Source organism: Rhododendron vialii, chromosome 6a (genome assembly GCF_030253575.1).
Source record: "Rhododendron vialii isolate Sample 1 chromosome 6a, ASM3025357v1".
NCBI classification, from domain to species: Eukaryota; Viridiplantae; Streptophyta; class Magnoliopsida; order Ericales; family Ericaceae; genus Rhododendron; species Rhododendron vialii.
Window position 1 is genome coordinate 6,307,922 of NC_080562.1, and position 25,977 is coordinate 6,333,898.

The window sequence follows — 25,977 nt, forward strand, 5'->3', positions numbered from 1 at the left end:
ATTTGATATCGGACCCCAAATATCCGCCCTGAGATCCAGTGATGCTCTCAAGCAAAGCACCAGTACATAGTTGTCACAAATGCGTATTCAGCATCCATTCCTGCAACTTTTAAGTGAGGGAACCTTTGAATTGTCTTTGCTAAGTAACAGGTCATACATGGCGACTTGTTCTATCTGCAATGAAATGGGTTTTCAAAGTGAATTGGTTTAGTCATTGGGCCTAAAATGGGATGCGGTGTGGACTTTGAAGTAACTTGGATTGGGTTTTCTGAAATTGAAATCAATTGGCTCGGTCCAGCTTGGCTAGTATTGGAGACTTTCAAATATAGAACACAAATATTTGTGAAATGGAAACATTTACGTCTGAAAGGGTTGAGTTGATTCTTAGATTCTGCATTTTAAACCACAATGCATTCTCAGATTGGCCAACTCTAAACACCCAAAAGCAAAAACTGCACAATCCAGAAGGCAAAAATCAAGCAGCCAAGCAGGCACTTACTAATTTTAGATTCTAATATTATACTAATTAGGTTACATAGCAAAAAACACCAAGAGGATTTTATTAGGGGATGCCAAGAGGTTCTCGAGATTCTCTATCCTTTATCCTTAGAACCCAAAGATGATGCTTGGTCTATCCACTTCAGACAAAAGATATAATTCTGAGTTTCAAATTCTCTGTCTTGTGTACGCTGTTTCGCCTTCAAACCTCGCCTTCAAATATAAGGTTGAAAATCCCAAGCGTAGGGCTAGGTCGTCGGTAGCATAATAAACCAGTAAAACTGGGATCGTACCCACAGAGAATCGAAAATAGTTTAATCGGATTGTAGGTTTTATATGGTGGATTGTCGTGTTTAAGACGGCCAACTTGGTTTTGCTTTAAAACGGTGGAAAATTAAGGCAAAAGACTAGAAAAGTGCTTTATGAACTAAAAGAGGCAAGCCTATGGATCATCTATCCCTTGACAAAGGCCTTTACCGATTCTCAATTATAACTCAAGTGAGAGGCACGACCGCGCACTTACACTCGGAAGATTTAGCTTTAAAAGACTACGTTTATCGAAAGATGTGATTAATCGGAGCTAAACCAACCTATTTTTGCTAATGTATCTAACACGTAGGAGGCCACAAGCCCTCAATATGTCGCTTGCCAAGACCACTTGACTAAACGATAAACCAAGGAGTTAACACCCCTCGCTTAGACCAAAATGGCTAGGTTAATGAAATTCCGAAAACCATGATTTTAAGCCCGAAGGTTTGAGAATCAAATAACAACCTAAGTCTTTGGGAAATAGTAGCCCAAGACTTAGCCAAAAGACTACTCACACATATTGAAAAGACTAGAAATTATGCTAAGAATTGAAATCATGATTAACAAATAAAAACGGAAATAAACTTGATATTCACAAAGATCTAAAGCGTAGCTACAACTTTAATAAACGAGAAAACATCAAACTAGGAATTAAACTTACAAGTATTGAAGCTTGATACTAAGAACAACAATGGAGAAAAACTAGAGAGAAAACTAACCTATAACATAAAGTAAATTTTACATAAAGTGGGAGAGAAGAGTATTTATACAACTCAATTTCTCTCCCAACAAATATCTTAGAAACATACTATAAGTAGCAACTATTTCATTAATGGAAGGTCCAAAAAGCAGCAAATATCTAGCTGAAAGCTCGTAGTATCGATACAGATTACGCAAAGTATCGATACCACGCTGCGAAGTTGAAAAGGGTCATTTCTCCGTAATGATCCCGTATCGATACGGATTAAGGTCGTATCGATACAACAAAACCTGCCTTCCCACTAAGCAAACGCGTATCGATACAGCTTAAGGCTGTATCGATACGGAGAGCTTATCTCCAGTCTTCAGGCCAGCCTCCAAGACTTGGCACTCGACGGCCCCGGACCTCCACAACATCTTATTTTCATTCTCTAAAGTTAAGTAAAGACTACATTTTAAACCTTTCTTTTACCTTTTCTTTACTTTAATTTATTTAATGAAAATAAGAAAGTACCCCCCATTTGAAAACAATGACATTACCAGAATTTGAAGATTCCAATTAAATCAAAATGTCAACCCCCCACTTTTAGTGTAAAATGGAAACTCTACATTTTTCGCAAGAGAAAATGGCTCAAAACATGACCTTGCTCTTCAAATAAAACTTTGTAACTTTGTAGTTACTCTTAGAAAAATTCAAGGATCAATTACCGCCATTTTTAATCTCGAAAATCGATACTTTTTCAGAAAGTTATTTTTCCATACTTAGACAAATTTTAAGGGGCCGACGGGGTCTTCGGGTACTTGGAAGCACTTGAGCCATCCATGGCGTTGAAATGCGCCTTATTTGCACATTTTACCTGAAAACACTAAAAACACACCTTACGTGCAGTATCAAATAAAAGCTAGATAAATGCAAGTTAAAACAACATAAAATGGGACTAGTCGCACCAAATATCTACAATATTAGGTGCTCATCATACGCATATAAAGAAATCTTGAGAATATGTCCAAGGCAGAGGTGCTAACCTAGTGGAAATGTATCTCGTCGGTTGTGATGCCGTTTGATAACCATTTCCTTTTAGCCTTTGTATATGATCCATTCAAAAATTAATAAATTTTCTTAGTTGTTCAAAAATAACAATTTATTACATGCGTAGCTTCATATTACGTTTGACTATGTATATTTTTTTTGGTGTTTGACCTTCCAATCTAAGGAGAATACAACGCCAATCGAGATCTGGCGTGCATAACAAGATTGAAGAATATTATGCAGTTGTGGGCAAAACACGTACATCCAAATATTTGTTCATTAGGTAGAGTGAATTTCAAACATATGCCAGAATCTATTACCTGCTTTGATATCAAAGTAGATTAATGTTAACCACCACCTCATCAAGAACCTAGTCCATCCACATGGAAGTGAAACCCAGTATAGTTTCAATTCCGTATCACAGATAATAAAAGGGAATGGAAAAATAAGGCTGCAGATCGACGAAAATGGCGCTCTGTTCGGCAAGAACTGTTAAACCTCCAGACTTCTCTGTTCTAAAAGGTGCGCTCACAAAAACGAGGGTAGGGTTTGTAGAGCACAAATGTGCCGGATATATTGAACGACAAGGGGCAGTCCTTGCTCGAATTGTTGGGGGTATATTCGTCATCCGGGTTGTAAAAATTGAGGGCATGTTTGGATGTTTCATTTCTCCCTTCCTAGTTTTAGGTGTTTGACTCCCTATCCACAAAATGAATTCTTTCAAAGTGCATTTTCATTTGATTACAGAGGCCAAAAGCGAAAAGTAAGCCCATAGAAGCCTATCAGTTAAACAAATCTCTTCTTTCTTTTCTTTTTTGTACAAATTTTTTTTTTTTTATTAATCTTTGAATCGTCGGTCTATTACAAAGGATAAAAAAAAATTTAGAAAGCCGGCATCACAACACAAACAAGCTGTCATTACTTTATTCATCTCTTAGATATCATCAATATTGCTGCTACTTATCAACTACTATAATTTTTTCAAACAATGGCCATGTCGGCTGGCCGACTGGTCTTTTTGGTAGGTAAACGATGTCAATACCATTGGTGGGCTTGAGGCTGACCTAAACTTAACTCGACCATTATAGGAGATACAAGACAATATTAGAAAATAACATCATTAAAAATCAAGACAATATTCACTTTACAGAATGTAAACTCTCAACTTAAAGTGAAATCAAGAAACACAACCTAACTTTATTTTCCTTGAATTGAAATATTACTTTCTTTGCCGATAAAAACACAACTTTATTTTCCTTGGACACATATTATTGGGACACATTCAAAATCATCGATTGAAGTAAATTCAAGATGGCAATTCCACAAACATCCCTTGGATATTGCAATGCTCACCACACGTTGATTATCGGGGCCACGACGGTTGGGCTTCTAACTGTGTGTGCTCCATTTTCTTCAATCCAGATTAGGGAACCAAATGTCACGGTACCATTCTTGTCCCCATTGTAATGTATGGTCATGGAGTATGCCTTCTTCTCATTTGGCTTCAGAAACACCAACGTATCTGGCGAGACCGTAACCCCAGAACCCAGTGGTGCGGTCACCTTAGCCTTATAAGTGGCTGCAGTGCTGCACCTTCTCCTACATTGGTGACAACCCTTCCAAACCTCTGAAAATGCTTGGTTATCTCAGGTACGTGCGTTGCCTTGTACAAAGCAATGAACGACAGGTAATTGAGATCAGAAGACGAGTTCTTGCAATTGTAGTTTGATCTTGTTATGGTCAAAACCTGGTTCTTGGTGAAGTTCATGGAGCATATGAGATTTACGTAGTCTTGTGTAGTAGCATCATATATCAGACCCGGATCAAGCGCCATGTTAGGACGAACTTGACCTGCATCCATAGCAAGCGGCGTAGCGATGTCAAAACCTTGACCAATGTCACGGATTGGATGGAGAGTGTTATCGTTGGGGCTCGCCGTGGTCACCATGGCAGACCGTATAGCAGCGGGACTCCATTTTGGGCGGGCGCCTTTCAATAGCGCAGCTATGCCCGAAGCATGAGGGCAGGCCATGGATGTCCCAGAAATTATGTTGTAATCGCTGGACAATGCGAGATTTGACTCGATTCCAGCTGTGACTAAAGTCGGATTCCATGCTGCTAAAACTAGGGTGCCGGGTGCCATCACATCTGGCTTCAAGGATACCAGGATAGCTCGGCGCAGGACCCCTTGAAGTGTATGCAGCAACTGCAGGCGCACCTATGGTACCTACAAAAGTCTGTTGGAAACTCATGCTGGCTGTAGAATTAGCACTATTGCTTTCAACATGTCTGATCACCACCCGCCCATCCTTCGAGCTAATAACGACTCCGGGAAAAGGAAAAACATTGAACTTGAATATTTCTAGTGTTAGTAATTTATTTTAATCAACGGGTATCTGTAATCTTAACGTGGAGAGATTAATAAGTATTTAATATCATGAAGCTCGTAATATAATTGAGATAAAGACGGGAGTGCAATTATAATTCTGTAGTGAGGTGAATTATAATTAGTGAAATAAGAAATAGAATACTGGCAGGATTAGGTTTTCTTATTTACACTAGGAGCTCAGACTTATTACTCCTTAAATCCCTATCGTAGCCTTATATATACACATTATGCTCTCTAGGTCAGTTTGATATTCTTCTATTATTCAGTAAATAAAGGCAGGCTTAGAGAGAGCAAACAGATCACGAAAGTGTCCACACTTAGTTCGTGTTCTAGACGTGGAGGGAATACGATAGAAGTTCATAAGATATGGTCGAGCAATATTCGTGGTTTATAGTAAGGCGTGCTATAACAAGTTCAAACAGTATTCGTGTCGCAGGGAGTTGAGGTAGAACCCTAATTCCGCTTTATAGGGTTTTACAATTTTTGTTGTCTAATCTGTACGCGTCATTACTGGGTCTTGGGGATTCGGTTTCTAACAGTGGTATCAGAGCTTGCTGTAATCACGCGTATGGATTAAACAAGCCATGTTGTCCGTAGGTTATAGAGGGTAGAACGTAGAACTGTACTAACCCTTATTTTGCAGCGTTCTTACTCAGCTATTATGGTCACATGATTTTTATTGATTTTATGTGATTGGATCCCACGATAATTTTTTTTTGTGGTTATTGTTATTTATTGGATGCCACGATTATTCTTCGTGGTTGTAATAATTAACGTAGTATGTGTTATTTATTGAGTGCCACGATTATTTTTCGTGGTTGTAATAATTAACGTAGCATGTGAACTCCAATGGAGGCATAAGATTTTTATTATGTGTTTTTATATTTATAGGTTGCTCGAGCCTGTTGTCCGAGACTTTGGATAAAAAGAAAATTTTAAAGAAGTTTTGGGTCAAAGTGCAAAGTGCTTTGGAATTTGGGATGATTAATTCAATTTTGGACAAAGCTCAAGGGCCACTATGTAATTATTACTTTCAATTCCTATATAACAATCTTTATTGCCCTGCTGAGCAGCAGCTTTTGGACGAGTCTTCTGCGGACCGAAAAAAAAGGGAGGGCTACTGAGATCTTTTTTGAGGACTCGCGCACGGTTCCCACGGATGAAACAGTAAAAAAAAAAAGAAGCTGCCATCAGTAGGTTTATTTCGAATTTTATTTTATAGTTTCAGATTGATTTTCTTCGAAGTTTGGTTTTTCCCTTTTAAGTTATTGAAAATTTTGTTTAATTATTTGCAAGCCGGTAACTCGTATTAATTTCCATTCTTCAATAAAGTTGTTCTTTGATACTTGTTTAATTCGTATCTTTTGTTTATTTCGTATTTAGAAGCATGATTCAAATTAGGGTTTCATTTGTTTCTTCCACAATGTTTAGTGAGTAGTCGTATAGGTAGGGTCACGGGGTGATTAGCACACCGTAGCCAGTCTGTCCACTGCTCCTATTTTCAAACAAGTAATTTTAGGTTAATAAAATACTTCCCGCGGACGAACCTAGGCATCGTCGGAGCCCATGTGAACGGGGAATGGGGGTCCAAAACTCATTCTTCGCTGCGCATGGGTATACGGCGACCATAGGGTCTCGCATCGTGCGGGGTATCTTTTTCTCATTAAAACCAAACGTTTTAAGAACACTGAATCGAGCAGGCTAATCCAGACTGGTTACGAGTGCTATGAAACCTACGACCGTACCTCCTTTTTAATTTTTTGAAAAGTACAATCAATTTTTTAGGTTTAATTAATCTCAATCAAAACGATAAGGGGTGGCTACCTAAGAGCCCGTTAAATTAGTTAAACCCGAGTTTTTAGTTAGCACACATCACCGTCTCTGTGGATTCGACTCCGGTCTTATCGGGTATTGTGCTACATCGGTTTCCGCCCTACGCTTAGGGCAACCCATTATTTTAGGTCTAGGAAATCGTCAAGCAGTATGTTTCTTCGATTATAATAGCATTCGACGGTTATTCGGAGATCGAAGATGGTAGATACAAAAGATACAAGTTGTTTGACTTGCAACAGATTTTTTCAAATTCGTAGGGTCTGATTACAGGGCTATTTCAACCCAGTAAATTTTGAAATTAGAAAATCAATTCTTCACAAAAGTTGTAGATAATTGAATTTCGAATCCAACCCAATTTGAATCACTTCAATTGGAGGTCGGATGAGGAAGATATGGCCAAAATACTGAAGGTTGTGCAGTTTACGCGGGAATATGTCAAATCCGGAATTTCTTGCCTAAGCACGGTTGGATTTTGGTTTCCTTGATTGATTCAAACTATCTAAGTCTTCTACACAAGTATAGCCAAAGAATTTCAAGTTTGGAAAGACTCCTTATTGCTTAAGAATTTCAAGTTTGGAAGGATTCCTTGTTACTCAAGAATTGCATCTTTGACCATAATAGTTGGGATGCATATTTTATTATGTTTCCTTATTTATGTTTATGCATGTTTTCATGAGTGTTTGCATATGTGATAGTTTACCATATTGAGATAACATGGTAATATATAGCCTTTGACCTAAATCACGTTTTTTGCAAATTCGAAAATTTGATAACCCCCTACAAATTTTTTAAATAACTAAGTGGGAGAGAGAATTTATTTTGGATAAATCTCATGGTCTCCATTGCTAGTTCGTAGGTGATATAATTAATTTTGTGTGTTGATTTCAGAACCTTCCTTCCTATCGGACAAAATTAATTGTGGCATCATCGGTACAAACTTCCTAAAGGGATAGCTCTAAGATAATTGTTATGTGAATTACTTCTCCATCAGAGGTAATTCATAATGAAACAATGGGCCATGGAGCTAGGTAATGGTATACACTTAGCTGTAAATAATAGTATCCTCACCATCTGAGTCACTATTATTATTTACAGGACCGAAGCTATATTAGCTATTTAATTTTGCTTGGCATGGTATAGTATCTAGATAATAAAATTAAAAGGTTGTGCCTATCTACACGAATGATAAAGAGTAGAAGACTTCCCATCGAGGCATGCTCTTCACGATGTGTAGGGTTACCAATGTTTTTTCTTTTAACATGTGGTTGAGGGAACCAATATTAAAATAAAATTTAAAGTTTTTTATTGCCCTTAATAATTAATTGTTATATTATTTGATTCTCAGATTCAAAAATGGGCTTTTTCAATCCACTTGTCATTATTCTCAAAGAAAATAAACTTACTGGATTGAATTATATTGACTGGAAAAGGAATTTGGATATTGTGTTAACTGCTGAAGGACATAAATTTGTGTTGTCTGGGGTGTGCCCTCTTAGACCTGATAAGAATGCCACAGAACAGGAAACAAAATTTTATAAAAATTGGTATCACCCATGTTGAAGGGACCCCGATTAGGGATCATGTTCTGAAGATAATAGCTCTTCTTAATGAACTAGAGATCCTTGGAGTTGAAATTGATGGGAAAATCCAGATCGATTTCGTTCTTAACTCACTGCAGTCTGAGAGTTTTATCAGTTTTCGCCTGACTTATTCTATGAACAAAATGCATTTATCTTTGGCGGAACTTCTTAAGGAACTCTAAGCAGCTGAGGGTCTTTTGCTTGGGAAGAAACCATCATCAGTGCTAGTGGCAGAGAAGGCTTCTACTTCTAAGCTGAAAGGCAAGAAGAAACAGAACAAGTCTCAGAAAAAGATTGTGGAGGCAGTTCATGCGCCTCAAGGTGGAGTGAAAAAGCCTAAGGGCAAGTGTTTTCACTGCAAGCAACAAGAACACTAGAAGAAGAAATGTCTATTTTATCTCAATAAAGTAAATAATCAAGATAGATCCTTTCGCTAGTCATTGAATCATGTTTAGTGGTGTTATCTACCAGTACCTGATGTGTTGATACAGGAGCCACTAATCATATTTACAATTTATTGCATGGATTGCAGGAAACCAGAAGGCTAGGTTATTGAGAGATTTATCTGCACATGGGTAATGCTACGAGAGTGGCAACAGTTGTAGTAGGAAATGTTTTTTTAAATTTTAATAATAATAGGAGTTTAATTTTGAGAGATTATTTTTATGTTCTCACACTTAGAAGAAACTTGGTTTCAGTTTCTAAGTTGATTAAAGATGGATATTTAGTTTATTTTAGTAACTTTGTGGTTATTAAGTTAAATAAATGTTTTATCTATTCTGGTTTATTGATGGATAATCTCTACTTTATTAACACTAATAATTTATTCCTATATTTCCTACAGTGCAACTGCATGAATTGAATAACACTAATAATTTACCATGTAAGAGGGAAAAAAAAAGCCTTCTAAATTGAACCAAACGTATCTTTGGCACTTATATCTTGGTCATATTAATCTGAATAGGATTTCTAGACTGGTCAAGGATGGACCTTTAGGTTCATTGGAAGTTGAGGAACTTCTAGTCTGTGAATCCTGTTTAGAAGGTAAGATGACCAAGAGGCTCAGCAAAAGGTTATAGAGCCAAAGAGCCGTTGAAATTGGTTCATTTTGATTTGTGTGAACCCATGAATGTCCATGCAAGAGGTGGTTTTGAGTATTTCATCATTTTGATTGATAATTACTCAATGTTTGGATATATTTATTTGATGCACCGTAAGTTCGAATGATTTGAGAAATTCAGGGAGTATAGGGCGGAAACGGAGAAACATCTGAGTAAATGTCTTAAGACACTGCGATCTGATCATGGTGGTGAATACTTCCTGGGAGAGTTTAAGGAGTACTTGTTAGCTGAAGGGATTACATCTCAGTTATCAACACCAAGTATCCACGTCAAAATAGTTTAGCAGAAAGAAGGAATATGACTCTTATAGATATGGTGAGATCAATGATAAGTTATTCAAATTTACCAATTTTCGTTTTGGGGACATGCACTAGAAACAACAATGTATATTCTTAATTTGGGACCATCTAAGTTAATACCATCTACACCCACAGAACTATGGACTGAGGGCAAACCTAATCTGCAGCATGTACGGATTTGGGGTAGTCCAGCACATGTGCTGAATGGGAACGCAAATAAATTGAAATCGAGGACAAAAGTTTTGCTTGTTTGCAGGATACCCTAGAGGAACGAAAGGTGGACTGTTTTATAGTCCTACGGATAAGAAGGTCATTGTTAGCACTAATGTCCGATTCTTAGAAGATGACTATATAATAGACCACAAGCCTAAAAGCAAGATTGTTTTAGATTAATTGAGAGGAGAGGGACCGACAAAGACTTCTTCAACATTAATAGTACATGAGGTTACACTGCAAGAAAGAGTTGTTAACACACTGGTACCTCATCGTAGTGGGAGGGTTGTTGTCCCACCCAATCGGTGTACGTTCTTGAGAGAATCTTATGATACAATCCCTGAAGAACAACATGCTGAACCCTGCAACTACAATGAGGAACTAGAAGATAAATATGCAGAATTTTGACAAAAGGCTATGAAATCAGTGATGGAGTCTATGTACTCTAATCAGGTTTGGGATGTTGTAGAACCACCCGAAGGTATTAAACCCATTGGAAATGTATCTAGATAATGGAACTGGATAGATTCATAGTAAATGGTCAAGAGCACATGTTATGTAAGCGTGAGGAGTCTATTCATAGACTCAAGCAAGCATCTAGATCTTGGAACATCCGTTTTGATCAAGCAATCAAGTTTTTTTTTTGTTTTGATCAATGTCCGAATGAGTCATGTGTGTACAAGAAGCGCAACGAAAAAGTGGTGGTGTTCATTGTACTATATGTAGATGATATTCTGCTAATCGAAAACGATGTGGGAATGTTGTCTTCGGTAAATGTGTGACTGTCTAGCCAGTTCGATATGAAGGACTTGGAAGAAGCCGGTCACATTGGCTTATCGTAAGCTACTTATATCGATGAGATCCTTGCTCGTTTTAGCATGCAGGATTCCAAGAAAGGATTCTTCCCTTTTTAGACATGAAATCAACCTATCCAAGGATCAGTGTCGTAACACACATGAGGAGATGGAGAAGATGAAGGCAGTTCCTTATACCTTGGCAGTAGGAAGCCTCATATATACTATGCTGTATACTGGACCTGATATTTGCTTTGCTATTAGCATGGTTAGTAGATTTCAGTGTAATCTAGGGCAAGAGCATTGGACTGCAGTGAAACATATACTCAAGTATCTGAAAAGAACAAGAGATCATATGTTGGTCTTCCAGTCGGATAGTCTGATACCTTATGGGTACACAAATTAAGACTTTGTGTTATATAAGGATTCCAGAAGTATACCTCGAGATATGTGTTTACCTAGGAGGTAGAGCCATAAGTTGGAGGAGTATCAAGCAATCGTGCATTGATTGATTCCACCATGGAGGCACAGTATGTGGTAGCTTTTTAAGCAGCCAAAGAGGCCATTTGGCTTAGAAACTTCTTGATGGATCTAGAAGTGATTCCTTTAGTGCAATTAGCTATTACATCTATTGTGATAATAGTGGTGGAATTGCTAACTCTGAAGAGCCATTGACTCATAAGAAGGAAAACACATCGAGCGTAAGTATCACCTGATTCGATAGATCGTTCAACAAGGTGATGTAGCTATGTCCAAGATCGCATCGGTGAACAACCTAGCAGATCCTTTTACGTATAGCTTACAAGCTTAGACTTTTGATAGTCACGTAGAGGGAATGGGAGTGAGATGCATAGCAGTATGGCTTTGAGTCTTAGTGGGAGTTTGTTAAGAGGTTATGTAAAAATTATGATTTTTATATGATAGATTAATATTATTATGTATTAATCAATTTTATCGCTTTTTGATGAGAATCTTTTATAGGCAATGTTTGCATAATATTATTGTATGTTGTGCATGTGTGTCTTTTATTTTACAAAGTAGATGATCCGGTGTGTAGAGTTCGGCTTACACACAGAAGATCAGATGTAGGTGGACAAATTCAATTAATGCTTTGATCAGCACTAGATTGTAACAGCCTCTCGTACCTCTTGACCGGAACCCTAATTTGTCGTCAGAACACTTGATCTGCAAAACAGACAAGGAGTGAGCTCACCTTTGCCTCTCGTGGCAAAGGCCCTCCGATGCCTTTGTTAGTATCTCGTACTGATAATAAACCCTAAATATCGATAGGAAGTCAAGTATGAATGCAATGTTTTGCGTACCTTTCACCTCTAGGTTTACCTTATATTTATAGATTCATGGATGCTTGCTGCCCAAGTATCCATATTGCCATAAGTTTCCTACTTCGTATAGGAAAACTAGGATATCTTGGATTCTCGTTCCCTTATTAGTTCATTACCTTAATCCTTGAAGGACTCTTTTCCATAATGAGCCGAACATCCCATTCCCGTTGGGTATCTTTTACAGATCCTACATTCTCTAGATCTCACTCTTTAACGGAATACCACTATTTTTGGACTCTTCCAGAGTGTTCCCTCTACTTCAACGTCTGATAGGACTTCTTCTCCTTGTTCGGCCATTTCATGGCCGAACAGACGGCCTGGACCAGTTACTTCACATGTAACTGGTCCTTTATCAATTACTTGGACCATTTCCTTCTTAGGAGCTCTCCTCCTGTTCAGCTTTCTCATTGCCGAACAAGTTTACTTGAACAGTGGCTTCACATGTCACTTTCCATTTATTTGGTCCAATAACTTCTCATGTTTTACTGTACCGAGAGTCGTACAACTTCTCTGGACCAATGACTTCTCATGTCACTAGTCCATAGGGCAATGACTCTTTCTTCACAACGTGTTCAGGCCCTTCTTGGACCTGTTCGGGAATAACTCCCTACAATTGCTCCCCAGCTTTACTCGTTATGTTTTACTCAGATGACGAGTAAAGCTCTTTTTACCGAGCAATTTTATTTTGTTCATGCACCTTATTTCATATATTGGTGCAATTTTCAACATTTTGCCAAGGCGAAAACATCTTTTCATTTGGCCTGGACAGGCTTTTAGTCCTACTCTTTACACGTGTCGATCATTGTATTGCTTACATTAAATGCGGGCAGACGTGTTTTGGGGAACGGAACACTCAAACGGCGTCTGGGGTGACGTTTCACATACGCCACCCCACTTTTTAGGGTATTTTTGGGTTTTCGTCCCATTTTCAAAACCCCACTCTCTCTCTCTTAGACTCTTACTGCAGAAAGTTCAAGCTTACCCGCCATTAAAGCTCTGTTCATCATCTCGAAGCTTCTCCTTTTCTGCTTTAGGGATTCCATCTTCCAATTCGTAAGTCACCATTCTTCTTTTTGCTCCATTTCTCTCGTGGATTGCTTACAATCATTTTTTAGGGTTTCATCGTCCCCCTTTCTCTCTATTTCAAAGAACCAAAAAAGTTTTTTGGTTATGGGGAGATTCCGGAGGCATTGTAATACTCCTCAAACCATGTCAAGTTTCAGATCTCGTTACGAGATTCCTGATAACGTGGCTACTGTTTTGGCTCCTGAGGATGCCATCCGTGAAAGTTTTGACTTTGACACCCTTCACATTCCTGTAGTGGCCGTCGTTGAGGGCGGCGTTAGGTTTCCCTTAGCTCCCCTGCTTCATCAGGTCCTGGCATATTATAGGCTTTCCCCAATGCAGGTTTCTGCCAATTTCTTTCAAGTGGTTATGGGTATAAATGCCCTAAATCAAATGTTAAGGACTTCCTTAGGCTTATATGACATTCACCATTTGTATAGCATCTCCAGAACCGGGGATGCCCTCACATATTACTTAAAAAGTAGGGATTCTAGAAAGAAACTCGTCCTTGAACTCCCTGATTCTGCTCGAGGGGACGATGATGATTTTCTGATCGTTACGGGCAACTTTGAACCCAGAGATGAGGATGGCCAAGTGATTGGTTTTCATGCTCCTCACGTATTCGGGAGCCCACGTTAGTGCTCTCCTCCTAATTCATATGTTATTCTTTTTCAGAAAAAGCTTTCTCATGCTTCTAATTATTTGTGCTTTGTGTTATGTTTCAGCTTCAAACATCAATCGAGGCCATAATATCATAACCCCTCAAGTTCACGTAGCAGATATCAGACGTGCACTTGCTTTCAACGGTGAAGGGACATACCTTTTAGGCCGAGCAAGGGCAGCTCAGGTACTGCTTAGTTACAAAGCTTCATACGACGGTTTCATTGATCGGTGTACCCGCGCAGCCGACAACCCTGTTATAGTTGGTCCTTCAAGACCATTCCTCGAGCAAGAAGAGAGGCATTCTCGAACACCTCCAATTTCTGACGAGCCAATCCCTCTCGCCGAGGAGGCTTTCAGTTCCCCATCCAGTTCTTCTTCCAGCGATTACACCCCCTCTCCTCCAGAAATGAACCGGCCAATTGACCTAGGAAGCCTTCTTACCATTCCTGGTCGGGGTCGGAATGTTGCTCAGGGCCAAAGTGGTCCTCAAGGTCATGGGCGCCGTGCCCAGGTTCAATCCGATGCTCCTCCAGGATTCTCCCCAGAGGAAATTGAAGCCCTCCACCGAGAAAAACGTCAACGAGTGGAGGAATCTCAAGAAAGACCCCCACAAGCCTCCTTATCTCCAGCTCCTACATGGGCTCCTTCTTTCTCTCACGGGAACCGAGCTATCACTGCTCGGGACAATGTTGAGTCTGAAAGTACTGCTCTTGCACTGTCCCAAGCCTTTCTATTGCCTGGAGATATGCAGAAAGAAGTGGCAAGCTCTCTTGACATCCTCTTGAGCTCATTTATGTCCCATAATGCCAAGGTAAAATTTCCCCTTTGTAAACCATATCTTTTGGTATCTATGTTTATCTGTTTGAATGTTCCAGGTGATGCAAAAGATGGTGGCTATGGCTCAGAAGCTCAGCCAGTCCGAGCCCCAACGTGCCAAGCTTGTCAGTGAGAACACCAAACTGCAATGTACTATTATTAGGCTCGAGAGAGAGAAAAACCAAGCCCTGAGGGTAGTTGATGGGCTAAAGGGACAGCTGAATGGGGCTGAAGACAGTCTGAACCAATCCCTGAAAGAACTAGAGGCGAGCCAGAATGAAGCCAAAGCTGCATTCGAAAAGGGATACAATGAAGGAATCAAAGTAGCTACGGAAAGCTACACGAACCAGATGCCTGGGATACAAGATCAAATTTGGATGGCCTCCTGGACAGCTTGCCTTACAAAAGCTGAGATACCTGAGTCGTCCCCCCTCTGGACCAACATTGTACTTCCAAGTTCAGCGGCTGGCCGTGAAGAAGACATTACGGAGGAGGGAGATGAAGAGCAAGATGTACACACGTCTGAGCAACCGGTTACTGATGTTGAACTAGGTAATGATATGACCAACCCTGGCCAAAAGGAAGTCAGTGGTGGTCAACCTGGAGGTGAGAATGCCACGGAAGACACGACTGCATCAGCAGCTCCTACAACTGTTCAAGATCTCACTGAAGACGAATGAATTCAATCTCCTTTTGTTTGATAGTCAACTTGTTAGCCATCTGTTTTGAATTGTTCCTTTCATGGTACAAGTTCCAAATTTGGGTTTAACATAGGTGTTTTGGCTATATGTGGCCTTTGAATACTGTTTTGATACTTTAAGTATTTCGTACTTGTTTAAGTTTCTCGTACTTTATGCATGTATTCGTATGCTTCCAAGTGTTTTCGTACTTTGAACAGTTGTTGTTGTGCATATTCTCATTATGCTTTGGATATATGCCTAAGTTTACTCGTACTTAAAGCATTTCAGTTATATATTTCGTATAAACTGGTGCTTGGTTTTAAGTGTATTCGTACTGCAAGCTACATTTCTCGTATGTTACGCAAGCAAAGAAAACGTAGAATCGTATCAAATCGTATGGGACCATTCCCTGCTCCCCAATATGAAGGATGGTTGAACAAGAGATGGCAGGCTTCATATTCGAGTAACCCTCAAAAGAAAAAATTTAAAGAACATGCCTTTATTCATAAGTGGAGTTTGAAAAATTCAAAACTCAAGGGGGCGTTACTCGTACCCCTTGCAACTAATAAAACACAAGAGAGTTTTATTCGTAACTCTCACACAATCACGATGTGAATAAAAATATACTTAAACATAATCAAATAAAGAACTTTCTCAAATTGTGGACATTCCAAGGCCTTGGCACCGGGTTCCCGTCCAGATCAGTTAATCGATAAGCCCCAATGCCTATGATCTCAGTAACTCGATATGGGCCTTCCCAATTGGCTCCTAACTTTCTCTCATTGGGCACTTTAGTGTTGCCGAGCACCTTTTGTAGCACAAGGTCTCCAACACCAAACTCTCGTGGATGCACATGTTTGTTGTAGCTTTTGATTAGCTGCTCTTAGTATGAGGCCAAGTGCACCAGGGCCCGTTCTCGTCGTTCCTTGGCAAGGTCTAATTCAATCTTCAAGGCTCTATCATTTCCTCCACTTTCAACCAAAGTGGTCCTGTTGGTCGGCAGACCTATTTTCAATGGAATAACTGTCTCTGTTCCATATGCTAATGAATAGGGGGTCTCTCCCGTAGACCTCCTAGGCGTTGTTCGGTATGCCCATAGAACCAATGGTAATTCATCAGGCCATTTCCCATTTGCTTTATCCAACCTTTTCTTGCTTGATTCCATCAAGAATTGTTTTGTTGGAAGCCTCTGCCTGTCCATTACTTTGGGGGTAGGCTGGAGTCGAGTAATAATTCCTTATTCCATACTGACCACAGAATGCTTTGAATTTCTTCTGAAATTGTGATCCATTGTCTGTAATCAATGAGTATGGGACCCCAAAACGAGTAATGATGCTCTTCCACACGAACCTTTCTATCATAGGTTCAGTGATTTTGGCCAATGGTTCTGCCTCAATCCACTTAGTGAAATAGTCTGTTGCAACTAACAGGAATTTTTTATTCCCAGTTGCTTTGTGTAGTGGACCCACGATGTCCATGCCCCATTGGGCAAATGGCCAGGGACTCGTTAGTGGTACCAAATCTTCTGCTGGCATTCGTATCATTGGTGAAAACTTCTGACACTTTTCACAAATTTTTACGTATACCTTAGCATCTTCTTGCATGTACGGCCACCAATAACCTTGGGTGATTGCTCGATGGGCTATGGACCTGCCCCCAGCATGGCTTCCACATGTTCCCTCGTGAATCTCGTGGAGGAACTTTTGCACCATTTCAGGATGCACACAAAGTAAATAAGGTCTTGTAAAAGACTTCCTATATAATTTTCCCTCTCGGGATAACCAAAATCGAGCAGATTTGGTCCTTATTTTGTGAGCCTCCTTTTTGTCTGAAGGGAGTGTTTCATCTCGTAAAAACTCCACAATTGGGTCCATCCAACTTGGTTCTTGATTCACGTCCAATACCATCTCCTTTCTTCTCCCAATGCTCGGCGGCTCAGTTAGATACTCTACGGCTATCTTTCTTTTAAACTTAGTTGGTACAGCTGCGGCTAACCATGCTAATGAATCTGCATGAGCATTCTTTCCAGAACTTATCTGCTCAATATACACCCTTTCGAAAGTATCAAGTAGATCTCTGGTTGCCTGTACATAGGCCGCCATCTTCTCACTTCGGGTTTCATATTTCCCGGACAGTTGATGGACTACAAGTTGTGAATCACAATATACCCTAACACGTTCTGCTTTTAGGGTATTTGCACTTCTCAAGCCAGCTAAAAGTGCCTCGTACTCTGCCACGTTATTTGATGCATTGAACCTGTAGACACCCCAATCTGACTTCCCGATCGTTTTACTTTCTTCTTCGGTTTCTTGATTCCCCGATGATGAGTCAGGTCGAAACAGTCCCGAGAACTTGGAGTGGCTTGAGTTTGGCATGTGAGGAACCCATCCTTAGCCTTAAAACCTTAAATCAGAACCTGAACCTTGGGTTTGAATGTCGCGCGACATATTGGAACCCTCGCGCGATGGTTCATTTGCCAGGTGGTGGTCAAAGTCAAGGCTTTGACCATTGACCATCGCGGGGTTGGCTGGACCCTCGCGCGATGGTCCCACTTCATCGCGCGATGGTCAACACCTGTCATTTTCACCCAGATTGCGTGTTGGTCAGGGGGCTACAGACCCACGTGACCCCGTTTTCTCGGCTGAACAGCGTTCTGGGGGGGGGGGCTCCCCTTGCACCACCTCACCCCCCATTCTCCCATCACCTTTGTCACCCACTCCTCCACCAAGCATTTGTAACCAGCATTGTTGGCTGGTTACAAGGGCTTGGTTAGCCATCCACTAACCCCCTTCTCCTATAAATCCCCCCCCCCCCCCATGCTTCCTTGCAAAGGGTTACAAAAAAACTCCCTAAGAAAGAAGGAAAAAAGCTCAAGCACAAATACCTCACACAACTCAAACCCACATAGTCACCCTCCAAATCTCACCATCTCATCATTCAAGCCATTTCCAAAGCACTCAAAGCAAAGGTATAATATCTTTCTGCTCACTGTTCGAACCCCTGAGGGGGGCTGGCAGGGTCAAGGCTGGTAATTGATACCAGTTCTGGCCCTAAAGCTGGCAGAGTTTCAAGAGTCTGTTGGCTAGGAAACCCTCGCGCGATGGTCCCGTTTCCTCGCGCGACGATTCTGTCTGCGTGAGAATGGACCACGTGGGGAAGGGACCCTGGTCTTTACGTTTATTATTGTGCATATAGCTCTTTTAAAAGTCTTTAAAGGAGATTTAGCTCACTGCTTTGCTGTTTTGCATGTTGAAAATCACTATTAGGCTTAGTTTATAGCACTTCTTGGTTTGAAATGCTTTTGGGATGCTCCTGAACATGTCTCAGAGCCCTAAGTATGCAAAGCAATTCCTGGAAATCCAGTCAGAACAATCGCGCGGCTGTCTCAGACTGTCGCGCGATGGTTCTCTCTCTCCCAGGGAATGCCCTTGCATGAGCAGTTTGGCCTTGGCCTTCGTTTAGACACCCCCACTGTTTAGGGGCTGCTTTTTCATAATATTTCTATCTGTTGGCTGTAATATTGTTTACTTTCAAGTACCCATAAACTGCTTGGTTTGCACCTGGGTGAGCACTGGTCCTTCCAGAGCCCAGAAGGGAATGAAATTCAAACCATTGGTGAAACATGAACACTCGCGCGAGGGTATGGTAATGTCGCGCGATGGTTTGCTTGTATGCGGATGAACTCACGCATGCAAGCTGGCTGTTTCTTCGTGCCAAAATCATACACAGCGCTATCTTGATGTATGATCGATGTTTTTGAACTTCGTTCCATTTATTACTTGTCATCTTACTAATCCATGCCATATCTTATCACATCCTGCAAACTGTTACAGTTTTAATCCCCGATTAACTGTTCCCCCGCCCTAATTGGCTAAAAACTGATTAATGAAACAGAATCGCAAAACAAACATTTTCGCAAATGCCTAAGTAGAGACCGATCTCCGGATTGGGCGAGAGGGGTGCCATAAAACCCTTCCCCTCTCGTAACCGGGCTCCCGAACCCAGATATGGTTATGACGGACTGGTTCCTTAACTTTTTCAAATCGAAACAGCGCGGCAAGCGCTTCGAAATACGGTTCCTTGGGTGTCGGACCTTCAAAACCCAAGTGGCGACTCTGTATTTTGCGAGCGCTTGTTTCCCCGCTCGCGCTCCCTCGCGTTTCGGAATCCGGAAGTTCCGAAGGGCACGCATGCCCACAGAACCCTAGCCGAACAGATAATTCTAGCATTGAACCTTCGGGGGGTAAAAGCACAACCCCGATTCCTGATCCAGTGTTGCAGACTGACCCATCAACGAACAGCTTCCATTCCTGGGGATCTTGTTCGGCTAGTGCCTGTTTCTCCCTTTGGGGTAGTTCTGTTTTCTGCTCCTTTCTCGTAGGAGGCAAAAGTGCTACTGTGGGTGAGAATTTTGCCACAAAATCAGCCAACACTTGGCCTTTGATTGCTGTGCGCGGCTGATAATCGATGTCATATTGGCTCAACTCAACAGACCAAGTTGAGATCCTTCCCGAGAAGTCTGCTTTTCGTAGCAGTGATTTTAATGAGAACTCAGTATAAACCACAACTTTATGGCTCTGGAAATAATGTGGCAATTTTCTAGTTGTTGTCCTTAATGCCAGGACTAACTTTTCGAGGGGCAAATATCTTGTTTCTGCATCTAACAACGTTTTGCTCACATAATAGACTGGGATTTGCTCGGATCCCTTATTTCTCAAGAGGACTGCACTCACAGCATGCTCAAAAATGGCTAAGTACAAAACTAGGGACTCACCTGGTTCCGGAGTCGAAAGAATGGGAGGAGAAGCCAAATATCCCTTCCGATCCTGGAAGGCTTGTTCACATTCTGCTCCCCATTTGAATCATTCTCTCTTCTTTAACAGCTGAAAGAAAGGTCTGCACTTGTCACTTAACCGGCTAATAAATCGATTAAGAGCCGCTGCCATCCCAGTCAACCGTTGGACTTCTTTCGTTGTCCGAGGACTCTGCAGATTCTGTAAGGCCTTTATCTGGTCAGGGTTCGCCTCAATCCCCCTTAAGGTTACAAGGTGGCCCAAAAACTTTTCAGAACCGACTTCAAACGCACACTTCGAGGCGTTGAGTTTCAATTTATATTTCCTCAAGATTTCAAAAGCCTCTTTCAAATCTGCTATATGGCCTTGCCCAGTTTTACTTTTCACCACCATGTCGTCTATATAAACCTCTATAGTTTTGCCGAGCAATTTTCTGAACATGATGGTTGCGAATCTCGGATATGTTGCCCCTGCATTCTTTAATCCAAAGGGCATGACATTGTAACAGTACAACCCTCGTGGTGTAATAAAAGAAGTCTTCTCTTGATCTGGCCCGAACATGGCAATTTGATGATATCCTCGATATGCATCGAGAAAACTCATTCGTTCGTATCCTGTAATTGCATCAACTAGTTGGTCTATCCTTGGAAGAAGGAAACTATCCTTTGGGCATGATTTGTTTAAATCTGTGAAGTCTACACAAACCCGCCATTTTCCATTCTTTATCTTGACAACAACAGTATTTGATAGCCATTCTGGATAGTAAACTTCCCTTATTGCCTTGGCTTCCAACAAATGGTCCACTTCTTCAATTACAGCGTCAACGTGCTGTATGGCTGCCCTTCTTTTCTTTTAAATGACTGGCTTATGTTGTGGATCTACATTCAAATGATGGCAAATAACGTCTGCACTTACCCCAGGCATTTCTTCTGGTGTCCAGGCAAATACGTCGACGTAAGTCTTCAAGAAACTTATCAATTCAGTCTCTTCCCCTGCTGGCAGTGATTCCTCAATTAAAAAATACCTATCTGGATCAATCTCGTTGATCTGTGTTTTCTTCAAACCCTCAACTACCCTCTCGGTTGGGTCCTTACCGACATCCTCAATGGTCGGCTGATCTGGAATTTCCACTGTATTGACATGGTGGGCGTTATGGATTCTTTTTATGATGGATACTAAACATTGTTGAGCTACCTTTTGGTTACCCTTGATCTGCTCAATCCCATTGGATCCTGGAAACTTTACCATTTGATGGAAAGTAGAAGAGACTGCCCTCATCTTGTGTAACCATGTTCTCCCTATAATCACGTTATAGGAGGAGGGTACATCCACCACGAGGAAGTCAGTTTGTAGCACCACTGTCCCAGCCCGAACAGGTAAAGTTACCTTTCCTAACGGCCAGACTGCTCCTGCTCCAAATCCAACCAAAGGGGTTACTGATTGTACCAAGTCTTCTTGAGTTAGTCCCAATTTCTTGAATGCATCGTAATATAGCACTTCGGTGCAACTCCCTGAGTCCACTAGGATTCTTTCCATGTCATATTCCCCAACTCGTAGGGTTATGACTAAAGTATCGTTGTGAGGTACCTGGACTCCTCCCAGATCTTCATCTGTAAAAACTATGCCCTCTTTGCATGCTTCTTCGTTACGCCCTCTTTTCTTTCCCAACTGCATCACATGTTGGTCGTGTTTTATTTGTCTCTGAAGCAATCTCACCTCATTTCTCGTATAAGGTTCGGCTAATCCATGTATCATATGGATTACTCCCTTTGGATTCTGTTCGTAATCCAATTCCATTGCTTTGTCTTTATCCTTGGGATCTTCTTGGATAAATTCTTTGAGATAACCTCGTGAGACCAAATCATCAAGGTGCCGTTTAAACATCTCACAATCCTCAGTCATATGGCCCCAATCCTTATGGTAGCTGCAGTGCTGATTCGTAGCACGTTTTGCATCTTTATTCCCACCTAGAGTTGGAGGCCATTTAAAATAAGGTTGATTCTTTATTCGTTAAAGAATCCTGTAGATGGGCTCTTTCCAGACCGTGTTTATTGAGAAAAATGACTTGGGATCCGAAGCTTGTTTATCCTTGTACGGCTCTTTCTTTGCCTGCCCATAATCTTTCCTTTCACGATAACTTTTGGGCTCTGGCTTGTCTGCTTTCTTTATAGGCCCATTTACTTGCTCGGCGGCCAACTTAGCATCCTCCCGAAGAATGTCATCCTCGTTTCTGGCGTGCTGCTCAATTCGCTCCATCAGTTTTGCCAGTGTCTGCACTGGACTCATGTTTAAGGACTTACGCAGCTCCCCCCGAACAGGCAAACCTGTCTTGAACGTGGCTATCGCGTATTCCTCGCTGCAACCTTCAATTTCATTGAAGGTTTTTCAGTACTTTTTTGCATATTTCCCAATACCATCTCCACGCTTCTCCCAATGCTCGGCTCAGTTAGATACTCTACAGCTATCTTTCTTTTAAACTCAGTTGGTACAGCTGCGGCTAACCATGCTAATGAATCTGCATGAGCATTATTTCCAGAACTTATCTGCTCAATATACACCCTTTCGAAAGTATCAAACAGATCTCTGGTTGCCTGTACATAGGCCGCCATCTTCTCGCTTCGGGTTTCATATTGCCCGGACAGTTGATGGACTACAAGTTGTGAATCACAATATACCCTAACACGTTCTGTTTTTAGGGTTTTTGCACTTCTCAAGCCAGCTAAAAGTGCCTCGTACTCTGCCACGTTATTTGATGCATTGAACCCTAGTCGAACAGATAATTCTAGCATTGAACCTTCGGGGGGTAAAAGCACAACCCCGATTCTTGATCCAGTGTTGCAGACTGACCCATCAACGAACAGCTTCCATTCCTGGGGATCTTGTTCGGCTAGTGCCTGTTTCTCCCTTTGGGGTAGTTCTGTTTTCTGCTCCTTTCTCGTAGGAGGCAAAGGTGCTACTGTGGGTCCAGAGAAGTTGTATAAGATATGGTTCATAGTTTTAGATGGAACTAGACACACCATCGGTAGGACTGTAGTACAATGTTTAGTAGGTCTGTCTTGACTACAGGGAACGGTCTAGTTCTAACTTATTGTGCTAGTACACTTTGTGTGTATTGAACGGGACCACATTGAGGTAATTGTCTTTATACTAACTTTATAAGACAATTGAAACCTCATGGTTATTATGAATGCTTATGCTCTTAATCCAAAAATAATTATTAGAGGTGTATATTTAATGTTGTTGACTTTGATTCATTAAATAGTGAGATCTTTATACGGTTAATAGTCTCGGTGAGTTGGGTAGCAACATTATGTATATGATAACTATTAATTATTGATAGAATCCACGTCCCAGTAGGAATTGATGATACCTCTTGAGTAAGCTTATAAGTTTCGATTATGTCAAACCATGCAGGTGGATATTTGTATCCAACATATTGAATAAGTTAAGCGGATAGTCTCAAGATAAGATGTTGATTAAGTGGGAGATTGTTAGTAATTTATTTTAATTAACGGGTATTTGTAATCTTAACGTGGGGAGATTAATAAGTATTTAATATCATGGAGCTCGAAATATAATTGAGATAAAGACTGGATTGCAATTATAATTCTATAGTGGGGTGAATTATATTTAATGAAATAAGAAATAGAATCCTGGCAGGATTAGGTTTTCTTATTTACACTGGGAGCCCAGACTTATTACTTCTTAGGTCTCTATCGTAGCCCTATATATACACGTTATGCTCTCTAGGTCAGTTTGATGTTCTTATATTATTCAGTAAATAGAGGCAGACTTAGAGAGAGCAAACAGATCACGAAAGAGTCCACACTAGGTTCGTGTTCTAGACGTGGAGGGAATACGATAGAAGATCATAAGGTATGGTCGAGCAATATTCGTGGTTTATAGCAAGGCGTGCTATAACAAGTTCAACCAGCGTTCGTATCGTAGGGAGTTTAGGTAGAACCCTAATTCCGCTTTTTAGGATTTTACAATTTTTGTTGTCTAATCTGTACGCGTCATTACTGGGTCTTAGGGATTTGGTTTCCTAACATCTAGATCCTCTGAGATGAAGATAGCCGCCTCCATATGTTAGTTAGCAAGCACAGAAATTTGCGTAAAAAACGACCATGCTGATAAAGTCTTGTTGTAGAGGAGAGGGCTGTTGTCCACAACGGCACTCGCCAGTGATGGTTAGCCCATTTCAAAGAGTTAACGTCCCGGCAAACCACCGGTCTATCGATCCCGCTGCAACGGTCAAGACCCACAGAATTCCATTGTAAAACAGCCCAAGCTCCGGGCCTTCATTTCCAGCTGAGGAAGAAACGAGGATACCCTTTTCCATCGCTCTCAATAAAGCTACGGCAATCGGGTCCTCGTAAAGAGGAAGGGAATCGAAACCCAGCGAGATTGATATTACATCCACCCGGCCGTCAGCTACTGCCTTCTCCATCCCAGCGAGAACGTCAGAGGCATAGCCTCCTTCGTCCAAAGGACTTTGTACATTGCCACCCTAGCAGCGCGACCCCTCTCACGGTTCCGAAGCGTAGCCGAAAAACGATGCGTCTTCTACGTAGTTTCCACCAGCAGTCGACGAAGTGTGGGTCCCATGACCCTCGGTGTCCCTTGCTGAGTTCATACTAAGTTTAATATCAGGATTTGCAGCCAAAAGTCCCTTGTTGAAGTATCTAGCTCCAATAAGCTTCAAATTACACAATGAGGAGTTGAAGTCTTAACCTTCCTCGCATGTTCCTTTCCATTTTGACGGGATAGCGGCCATCCCATCGTCTTTAAAGCTCTTGCTCTCTAGCCGCACGCCAGTGTCGATCATCCCAATGATAACGTCTTTGCCGTAGTGTGAAGCCGGCCACAGTCCGGTGGCATGACTGAGGCCGAGGAACTCCGTGGTGGTGTGGGTGGTGTCTTTTGTTACCTTCCTGTCAGGGTAAGACGAGACGAACCCCGGTAACTTCTTTAAGCTCTCTAGCTCATCTTTCGAGAGGACTGCGCTGAAGCCATCCAGTACATTGTCGTAGCTGTAGAGGAGCTGCGACGCGGAATGGCAATCGTCTGATGTTTCCGTCTCCGTTGATTTTACGGAATCAACGACGGAGGAATGCCAGTTGTGGCTGCTAGTGAAAGCCTTGGGCATGAAAGACTTGTCCATGTGGACAATGTGGGTGGACCTCTCGGCCGAAATCAAAGTGCCGTGGGGAGAGACAAGAAACCATGGTCAATATGAGAAGACAAGACCCATTGCTTAGCCTCATGTTTTTTGTAAGGAAAAAAACACTTCTACTTTGACAGTTGACACCAACATGTTATGTAACGTTAAATAGAAGCATGTATGACGTAGGAGAGTGATACAGGATTAAGATAAAGAAGTGACATGCCAGGTTCTCCCCGTTGTGATGCCATTTTCTTTTAATTGTAACTCATTGCTATGATTAATAAAATTATGTTTGCTGATAATTGAAAAAAAAGATAAAGAAGTGCATTAACGGCATTGTGTATATTAAAGTTAGGCCAAATGGATGTTACAAAGGACAGATTATACTAAAGTTAATTGACCATTGGAGAATCCACACCTGGCATAGGAGATTGTTATTTGTTCTTCAGACTTGAAACGAGCTGAGCCAAGCTTTGCTTTAGGGTCTTCAAGCTCGAATCGTGCCTAAATATGTTAGCTCAAGTTCTATGTATTTGAGAACTCAAGTTCTATTCGCATACTAAACGAGGCTGTATAATGAGTTGAGCCAAAAAAATCCGTGCTTATCGACATGAGCCAAGCTACGGCTAAATCAAGCTCGGGTTGTTAGTAGATGAACCAAAAACCATTTTCAAGCTCGGCTCAT

General features: G+C 41.2%; 1 pseudogene; it reads right to left on the bottom strand.

Moving 5' to 3' along the window:
• Nucleotides 1-3,885: 3,885 nt before the first annotated feature.
• Nucleotides 3,886-25,349, bottom strand: LOC131328313 (subtilisin-like protease SBT3; annotated as a pseudogene).
• Nucleotides 25,350-25,977: the final 628 nt, after the last annotated feature.